The following is a 9,822-nucleotide window of genomic DNA, read 5'->3' as shown; positions in this document are numbered from 1 at the left end:
AGTCATTGTTTGTCGATGAATTTTGCCGCGTGATATGTACTCATTTGATCGAAAGTCAGATTGCTTGTCGTGGCGAATAGCGGTTGTGAATGGGATTGAGCTTTAGAAAGTGTGATTGTTCGCATCGCTCTCTTCATGATTATTCTTATTGGATTTGTTGTAGTTGGATAGGCGCTTGACCAGACTGTATTGCAGTATGAGATATATGGAGTACAGATGGCTTTATATAGCATGTTAAGAATTCTTTTAGGCAAGAAAAATTTTATTTTATTTAATAGACCAATTAATCTTGCTAGTTTTGTGCAAACATATCGAACATGTTGTTGAAACGATAATTTTTGATCCAATATTACTCCTAAAAATTTAACAGTTTTGCTTTCGAGAATATCCGAATTATTTATTACAATCTTATATGGCTCCTTGTAGTTTAAATATTGGACTGGGCCAAAAATAATCATTTGAGTTTTTCTGCTATTCAATGTCAACATATTACATTCAAACCATGAGACAACCTTTTTAATTTTACTATTAGTCTTCAAGATGAGTTCATCGATGTTTTTGCCTGTACTGAATAGATTAGTATCATCTGCGAAGCAAATGTAATCAAAGAATGTTGAAACTTTCGGGAGATCGTTGATGAAGACAATGAATAGCAATGGACCCAAAATACTGCCCTGAGGTACTCCAATTTGGTTTAATTTTTCGCTCGAGCATGTACCCTGCCAGCTAACAAATTGACTTCTCTCTGATAAGTAACTTCTGAACCATTTCAGTTGCGAGCCACGTATTCCATAATGGTCTAGTTTCGCCAGCAAGATGTTGTGGTTGATGCAATCGAATGCCTTCGAGAGATCAAGGCACGTGCCTACGATGTATTTTTTGTCTTCTGCTGCGATCCCTATTTTTCTGATCAATTCTATTATTGCCAGCTCAGTCGAGTTATTCAGTCATTCATTCACTCCTATATTATTTCATTCATGATCCATCTATCCATTCATTCATTCATTCATTCATTCAATTTAAATTTGTTCATCTATCACTAGCGTAAAGAGAACACAAAAGTTATCCATTCTTACATCCATCTGTCTACACATCCATTCCTTCCTTCATCCATCCATCAATTCATTCACCATTTCACTAATCCATCCTTCAATTCATTCGCCAATTCACTCATCCATCCATCAATTCAATCACCAAATCACTCATCCATCCATCAATTCATTCACCAATTCACTCATCCATGCATCAATTCATGCACTGCCAGTGACCTGTGTACAGAAGTGTCCACAAGATGGGCAGCAGTGATGCATGGATAGCATCAGCCTATGTTCCTCACACAGCCAGATGAACGCCGACGACATGGAAACTCGCCTCAACTCAGGTCTCACAACTCTCCTATTGCATATCGACATCTGACATGGGTATCACATATATGCATGGAATTTATTTTTAGCGATCAGATTAAATTTGTCAATCAACTAATCAATAAAACAATCAACCAAACAGCCAGCCAACCAGCCAACCAATTAACAGCCAGCTAGCCAGTCAATCAATCAACTTGACACTGACAATCAATCAATCAGCCAGCCAGCCAGCCAGCCAGCCAGCCAGCCAGCCAGCCAGCCAGCCAGCCAGCCAGCCAGCCAGCCAGCCAGCCAGCCAGCCAGCCAGCCAGCCAGCCAGCCAGCCAGCCAGCCAGCCAGCCAGCCAGCCAGCCAGCCAGCCAGCCAAGACCTAGCTTAACACTACACAACCAAATCAAACTAAGAACAAAAAATTAAAATTAAATAAACTAAAAAAGCCCTCCTGCCATGCTCCTTCTTACCCTGCCATCAAAGGAGTCAACAGCCTGACACCTAACAATCAGCTTGGCCGGAGTCGTGGCGGTTGAAACGGCTAGTCCAGGCAATGAACAACAGCAAATTCTCTGGGATGTGTTCAGCTTTTTGTTTCTCCTTTGACCAGGTAGTGCTTTCAACAATGTCGCTGATGTTGTCGTTGTATTCGAAGAGGGAATGACGTCATCAACCTGTTCGGGTGTGTGCTTGTGCGTGCGTGTGAATGTGTGTTGTATGTGTGTGTGTATGTGAACCTGTTCGTGTGTGTGTGTGTTTGTGTGTGTGTAATTGTATTAATCTGACCAAAATAATGATATAAACAATAATAAATAACTACCTCCTCAGTGTTGTTGTTATTATTTGTATTGTTGTTGTTGCTGTTGGCGGTGATGATGGCGAAATGATCATCATCAATACTCATCTTACTGGAATCATCATCATGAATGACTGAGGATGATGATGACGATTGCGAATATCCTGATGACGATGATGAAAATAATATACGTATATAATAAATATATATATTTATATATATATATATATATAGTGCTATTATGTAAAAATTATATTAAAAAGAATAATAATTATAAAACAATTCACCTCTAGATTTTAATGAAGTCTGTATATCTAACGCTTTCATTTTGTTAATGTGATGTCTCTTTTGGCCTAAGCCTGAATAATTAATTAATCAATTAATTAATTAACTAATTAACTAAGTAATTAGTTAATTAATTAATTAATTCATTCATTCGTTCGTTCATTCGTTCGTCTATTCATATATTTATTCATTCCTCTATTTGTTCATTCATTCATTAATAATTGCAGCAGTAATAAGAAAAACTTTTGAAAAAATTTACTCCAAGAAAGAAAGTAAAATGAAAAATATACACAAAGGAAAACATTAATACACACACGCACACGCACGCACGCACACATACACACGCACGCATACAGACGTACTTCTTCTTTTGCAATCTGGTGGATCATCATCACTGTATGCTATCATTGGTAGAGAACCTATGGATGTTTCAATGAATAAATTTACATGTATTTACAAATAAACGAATTTCTAAAAATAAATTTAAACATTCTATCAATCATGTCCAATCAGTCAGTTAACTCTGTCAATCAACGAGTCAATCAATCAACGAGTCAATCAATCAACCAGTTAAATCAATCAATAAAACAGTATATGAACTGATGATATTCTTTTAAAACTTGCATCATTTTATGAGCTCACCCCAAATGAAATTTCATCAAAAATGAAATAATGATAAACAAATATGATTGAAAATAATGTTTATAAATGAAAATAAAATAAATAAAAAAATTATATTAAAAATACTTGTAAATATACATAAAACATCATAAGACATGAAAAATAATACACAGTACATTTCCTTTTATAAGACTGTCTGGTTCTTATGCCATAGTCTCCAGTGTCCTCTTTATTGGTCATTTGGTCATCGCAACTGAACTGACTGATTGATTGCGAGCTAGGTAGCATAGATTTTTTGGCTTTCTGTGGCACAAAAAACAACTTTTGGGCTATTCCACTGCCACTACTAATACCGACCCTGTCTTCGTCGTCGCCGTTGTTGTTGTCATTGATGTTGTTGTTGTTGTTGTTGCCGTAAGGTTCTGGTGTAAGAAATTTGGGTAGAGATTTTAGACAAAAAAATGAAAAAAATGAGACTTGTGAGAACATAAAAAACAAAATATGAACCTTGGCTCCTCCGATCATTAGTCAAAAAACTCTTCTTAGCAACAAATCTTTTGGCAACATCGCTGCTGTTTGAATCTTGTGGTTCATGCTGCAAAAGTTGTTGCTGAAGTTGTTGCTGTGGGGACATAGCCATAAAGGCAGACCCGACACGTCGGTTAACGTGACGACTTCCTGAACCAAACTTTGCACTAGCCCTAATCCCCACCCCAATCTTACGAGCCTGGCCTCCTAGGCCACCTGGCTGAAGGGCGCTCAACATGATGTGGTCAAATGTTTTGGCATCGAGTTTGTTTAAGGAGGACATACTGAGACCCAATGTATTCTCTAGCAATTCATTCACCTGTGTAGGTTCAATGTGTATGAAATTTAAAAAGTTTATTGGAACTAAAAACAATTTAAAAGTAAATTCTAATTGATAACTTTCGACAAGATAATCAACTATTAACAAATGTAAGCTACTAGGAAACATTGTATCAGCATTATAATTAATGATATCTTCATTAGAAGTAGATGATAGATTAGAAGCAATAGTTTTAGTATTAAATATGGTGAAACATTTGGTAAATCACATAGTAACAAACAAGCAAGTACCTTTATGGTGACAGTTGAAGAAGATGATGATGACACCGACGATGACGTCACTGTTGTTGTTTTTGTTGATGTTGTTGTATGAGGTGGATGCAGTAACTGCTGATGTTGTTGGCTGGTCAGTGCTACTGATATTGGTGATGTAGATGGTGATGATAAAGCCGGCACGTTGTTGTTGTTGTCAAATTTTTCCTTTGTAAAATTTAGCACGTTGTTGGTGTTGTTGGAAGTGTGTTGTTCATCAAGTATGTCTGCATCGTTGGATGATTGTTGTTGCTGCTGCAGCTGCTGATTCCCAATTGTTTTTTTGGCCCTTTGTTTTTTCAACTGGGGCAAAGCATTATTATTATTATTATTGTTGGGTCTGTTTTGGTCTTCTGCTACACTTAAAGGCTTCATCTCATTGTTATTACTAATGTTATTGCTATCATAGGTTGGTTGATCTAAAGCAGAATGATTTGGATTTGTGATCTTTGGTAAATTTTGTTGTTGTAGATCACGTGACAGGGATGAATGCAATCTTCTGGGATCGGATAACAGGAAAACACCTCTTTGTCTGGTTTCGTATGTCGATGTTGTTGCCATGGGATTTGCTGTTCCATTGATTTGTAGTTCTGTGGAACTGTTGTTGGTCATTTTATCAATGTTAGTTGTTGCAGTGGGCAGTCCATTAGGATTAGTAACTGTTGAAGTAGCATTAGCTGGTTGATCCTGATTCAAACGTGTTGCTTTTCGACGAATAAAGCCTTTGTATTTTTGTGGTTGGGCAGCATTATCAGTTGCTGATTCATTATTCAAGGTTTTTATCATTTCAGAAGTATTGTTAGTGAAAATGCCATTGCTGTTCAGTGCACTGTTGTTGCTATAGTGGGTGGTTGCAGACGTGTCCTCCTTGCCTACTCTGTTCATCCTATCAGGTGAGTCATCTATGATAATCGGATCCGAAATACTTGTGTTTGGTATTGAGTGTTGTCTCAATGGGAAATTACAATTATTTACCATTTGATGATGATTATTAATATTAGGATTAGGTTGTTCCAGGTCTATTGCTGGCCTCATCAAATCTGCAGTGCTAGCACTATTGTTGCCAGTGCAATTGTTCGTCATTGTATTGTTTAAAACACGTTGGGCATTTACGTTAAAATCTTCAGAAAGTGTTAAATCGATTATGCTAGAGCTAGGTATCAGTAAATTAGTGTTGTTTAAAAAATTAGTGGTGCAACCATTTTTAGTCCCATATTCAAAGATTCCTTTTTGATCGTCGTGTTTTTCATTGATCGATCCATTTTTTAAATCAAAATTTTTTAACATGATAAAATCGACATTCCAAAAATAAACTATTTTACGCAAAAAAAAAGCAAAAACGAAATGAAAACATTTGAAGTTTAATTTATTTTTAAATTGAATACCATCTCGCCACCAAAACTATTTCGTCCCAATAACAACGACAAACAATAATTTTACTAAAAAAGCTTATTCAACGCGTAACAATTAGAAGTAATGGAAGTAATGCATTGAAAATTTTTTACATTTTTACTTGTGAAACTCACTCTCTGAAACTCACTTTTTTTTTAAATAATTGCAATATAAGACTAGTTAAATAATATTTGAATTGTATTTATTATCAATTTGTTAAAAAGTACATTGAGAATGTTTGCATTAATCTTAGAATTGTTATAAAAGTTCGGCATTTATAACAATTATTTTAATTATTATTATAATTAATATAGTTATGAAAATTGCATTTTAGTAACCTTAGCGAACGCCCAAGGAAGACTGGCGACAACAACTACTATTACTACTACCACTACAACGACAACTACAACAACTACAAAAGCAACATTTGCAACAACAATAACAACTACTACTACTACATTAACTACTACAACTACAACAACAACGGCAAAAACAACGTCATCATCAACGTCATCGTCGAATTCATAACTTGTATTAGCATAACCATTGTAACACTATTTATCATTGAACCTGATATTTGGGATTATGATTTTATAAGAATTGATAAAATTGAAAGAAAAAGGGAGAAAGAGAGAGAGAGAGAGAGAGAAAGAGAAAGAGAAAGGAAGGAAGGTAGAGACAAAAGAGTGGATATAGGCACACACACACAAACACACACACAAACACACACGTGTATATATAACAAGAGATGAAGTGAGAGTGAAACATGGGCACACACACAGAGAGAATGCGAAAGAGAGAGGGGGAACGAGGAAATAAAAAAGAAATAGAAAGAGACAGATAAAGAGAAAGTGAGTGAGAGATATAAGGAGATACACACAGGCTGCTAAACAGGCAAGCAAAATAAGTTTTCAGAATAATTATAAAAATTCTCCAAAAATCAAAAGTTTTCTCAAAGATTTAAGAGATTACAAATTGTAAAGTAGAACTTTTTTTGATAAAGTTTCATTTTTTTATAGAAAAGGAAGAAAAGATGGGTAAAAGAAAGAAAAAGAAAGAAAAATTGTCAAAAATATTCTTGGATTTGAGACGGGGTCGAGTGTTTGCAATCTTGTTGCAGACGTCAAAATGTGACACCCTCACAGGAATGGACCAAAAACAAATTTCAAAAAGTAACGCTCTTCAAAAATGACCTCAAAAATGAGGTCAGCATGTCACTGCGTCACGTCGCAGCTAGCTGATAAAAAACACTGAAAATAGAATGATATTTAGTGTTTTTTTTTGTCTACGTATCTTAGGAATTCAATTTTGTGTGTTTTCAATCTGTTTTTTATCTTTATTTGTTCTTTGGTTCACCCATTCATTTATTTATTCATTTGTTTGTTTGTTTGTTCGTTCGCTAGTTCGTTCGTTCGTTCGTTCGTTCGTTCATTCATTTATTCAAGCAATCATTTAAGCAATTTTTATTAATCCAATGTTTTTGAATAACTTTCTTAATAATGATCAATTATGTAACATTGATTCTGCAACTTACTATTGTTAAAAAACGAAGCAAAATTCTAAACACACACACACACAAAACAATAATAATAAATAAATAAACAAATAAATAAATAAATAATAAAAATGCGATAAAATAATTTGGCATCCATCCATTCAATCAGAGCGCGCGTGTGTATATCGGCTTTGATTACATTGTTTCATTAATAATGATGATTGCAGTTGGCTGGTTGGTTGATTGATTGGTTGGTTGATTCGCTGGTTGGTCGGTTGGTTGATTGATTCGTTGGTTGGTTGGTCTGTTAGTTTGTTGTTTGGTTGGTTGATTAAATTTTAGATTGGCTGGTTATTTCGTTGGCTAAATGGCTGGTAAGCTGGTTGATTGATATGATTAAAGGTTGGTTGGATGGTTGGCTGGCTGGTTGGTCGGTTGGTTAGCAGATTGGTTGTTTAGTTGGTTGACTGAACAATTTATTTTTTGATTATTTTATAATTACATAGTTATTCATAATTATTTCAACCTTTCATTAATAATATAAACCATCATCTGTCTGTAATGTGTGGCAGGCAAGCATCAGGCAAACGTACACCATGCATACAATCACGCTATTATACAAACACACACACACATACATACACAAACAAACAAACACACATAAACACCAAATTATACACGTACATAATTTATAAATACGGAATAACGGACAAAAGATGTTAGAGAATAAATTGCGAAAAAAATGAACGAACGAACGTGTGAACAAACGAACTAACGAATGGACAAACACGGCAAACTAACGGGTGAACGAAAGAATGAAATAAAGATGAGAAAAGAGCGAACGAACAAATGAATTAATGAAAGAAATTATGAGGAAACTAACGAACAAACCAACGAACGAACGAACGAACGAACAAACGAACGAATGAATGAATTGTTGTTTGGGCATCGTCGAGGGATAGATGGGCGTCTGCATTGATTTGATCGCAATTGACTGGTCCTCTACCACGACTTGAATCCTAATGTGCCGTCGCCAATAAACACACGCACACATGCGCTAACACACACACTCATACACACACAATCGTACACACGCGCACACACAACACACACACGCGCGCATACTTCCAGCCAAACACACGAACACATATAATTACACACACGCGCAAAAACATGTAAAAACATGCAACATAAAAACATGTAAAAACACACATGCAAAAACACACAGCATGCGCGCACACACATACATATGAACGGCATACATACAATACAAACGCACACGCACATTTATAAAGATGTATATATTGCTGTACGTGCATGTACATCCACTTCTCACAACTTACGTACACTCGCTCGGGAGTTGTACATAAATAACATTGTACTGTGTATAATACTTTTATTACATTTACAACAATAACACATATATTTAACAGTTCATACAAAATTCCAACTACACACACACACACACACACACACACACACACACACAAGACGATTTTTTATATATGCTTCAAAAATATCTTCAGCATAGGTATTCTTAAACTTATGTAAAAACTTATTTCCGCCCGGTTTTTATGATCACATCGTAAAGCATGCTTACTTGCTTATGTGTGTGTGTGTGTATGTTTGTATGTGTTTATGTTTGTGTATATGTTAGTATGTGTGCTTGTTTGTGTATGCGCAGCGCATGTGTGAGTGTATGTGTGTGTTTGTATGTATGTATGTTTGTTTGTACGCTATTGAACTGCAAGCAATAAAAATCATTTTTTTTCGTATATTTTTATTTGTTTATTTATTAATATTTGTTTTATTTAAATTATAACTAACTGGTAATATTAATAATAAAAATTAATAATAATTATAAATGTTAGCAGTAATAGTAGTAGTAGTAACAATAATAAATATTATTCAATCATGTTTATAAACACACATATATATATATATATATATATATATATATACATATATTTATATAAATATACATATACATATCTATATAAAAACACACACACACACACACACATATATATATATATATATATTAAAAATAATATTAACAACAATAATAATGACGTCACTGATGGCGATAATAATATTAGTAATTTGGTAACAAAAAGCATGAATAATTTGTAAGTGTGTGTTCGTATATTCATGTATAAGTGAGGTGAGTGTAGTATGTATGTGTGTTGATGTTGTTTGTGTGTGTGTGTGTGTGTGTGTGTGTGTGTGTGTGTGTGTGTGTGTGTGTGTGTGTGTGTGTGTACATACATAACGATAAAAAAATGATAATATTGATATATCATTCTCATTGTTGGAAAACTGCTCGCAAATAAACTGCATTTGTATTTATTTGTTTGTATACATGTTGTTTGTATACATGGTACACATACATACATACATATATAAATACATACACACACACATACAAACATACACACATACAAATATACATACAAATAAAGATATGCATATCCTTAACTTTCTTCTTGGTTGCTCTTATCACTATGTACTCGCTATCATCATCATTATCATCATCGTCGGTATCATTACCAAGATTGTTATCATCAAAAACGCTATATCAATCCTTCGTCTCCTAATCATCATCATCATCATCATCGTCGTCATCATCACACACAACATTGTCGTCATCTCTTTATTTTCTTAATCAGTTTCACCAATACTATTTTTCGCCTCCACACCCAAAAAAGGTCATTATATACCGTAAGAAGAAATACCGCATAATACAATTACATACATTT

Source organism: Helobdella robusta (assembly GCF_000326865.2).
Source record: "Helobdella robusta unplaced genomic scaffold HELROscaffold_31, whole genome shotgun sequence".
Classification (NCBI taxonomy): domain Eukaryota; kingdom Metazoa; phylum Annelida; class Clitellata; order Rhynchobdellida; family Glossiphoniidae; genus Helobdella; species Helobdella robusta.
The sequence above is the reverse complement of the archived record's forward strand: the minus strand, read 5'-3'. Positions refer to the sequence as shown.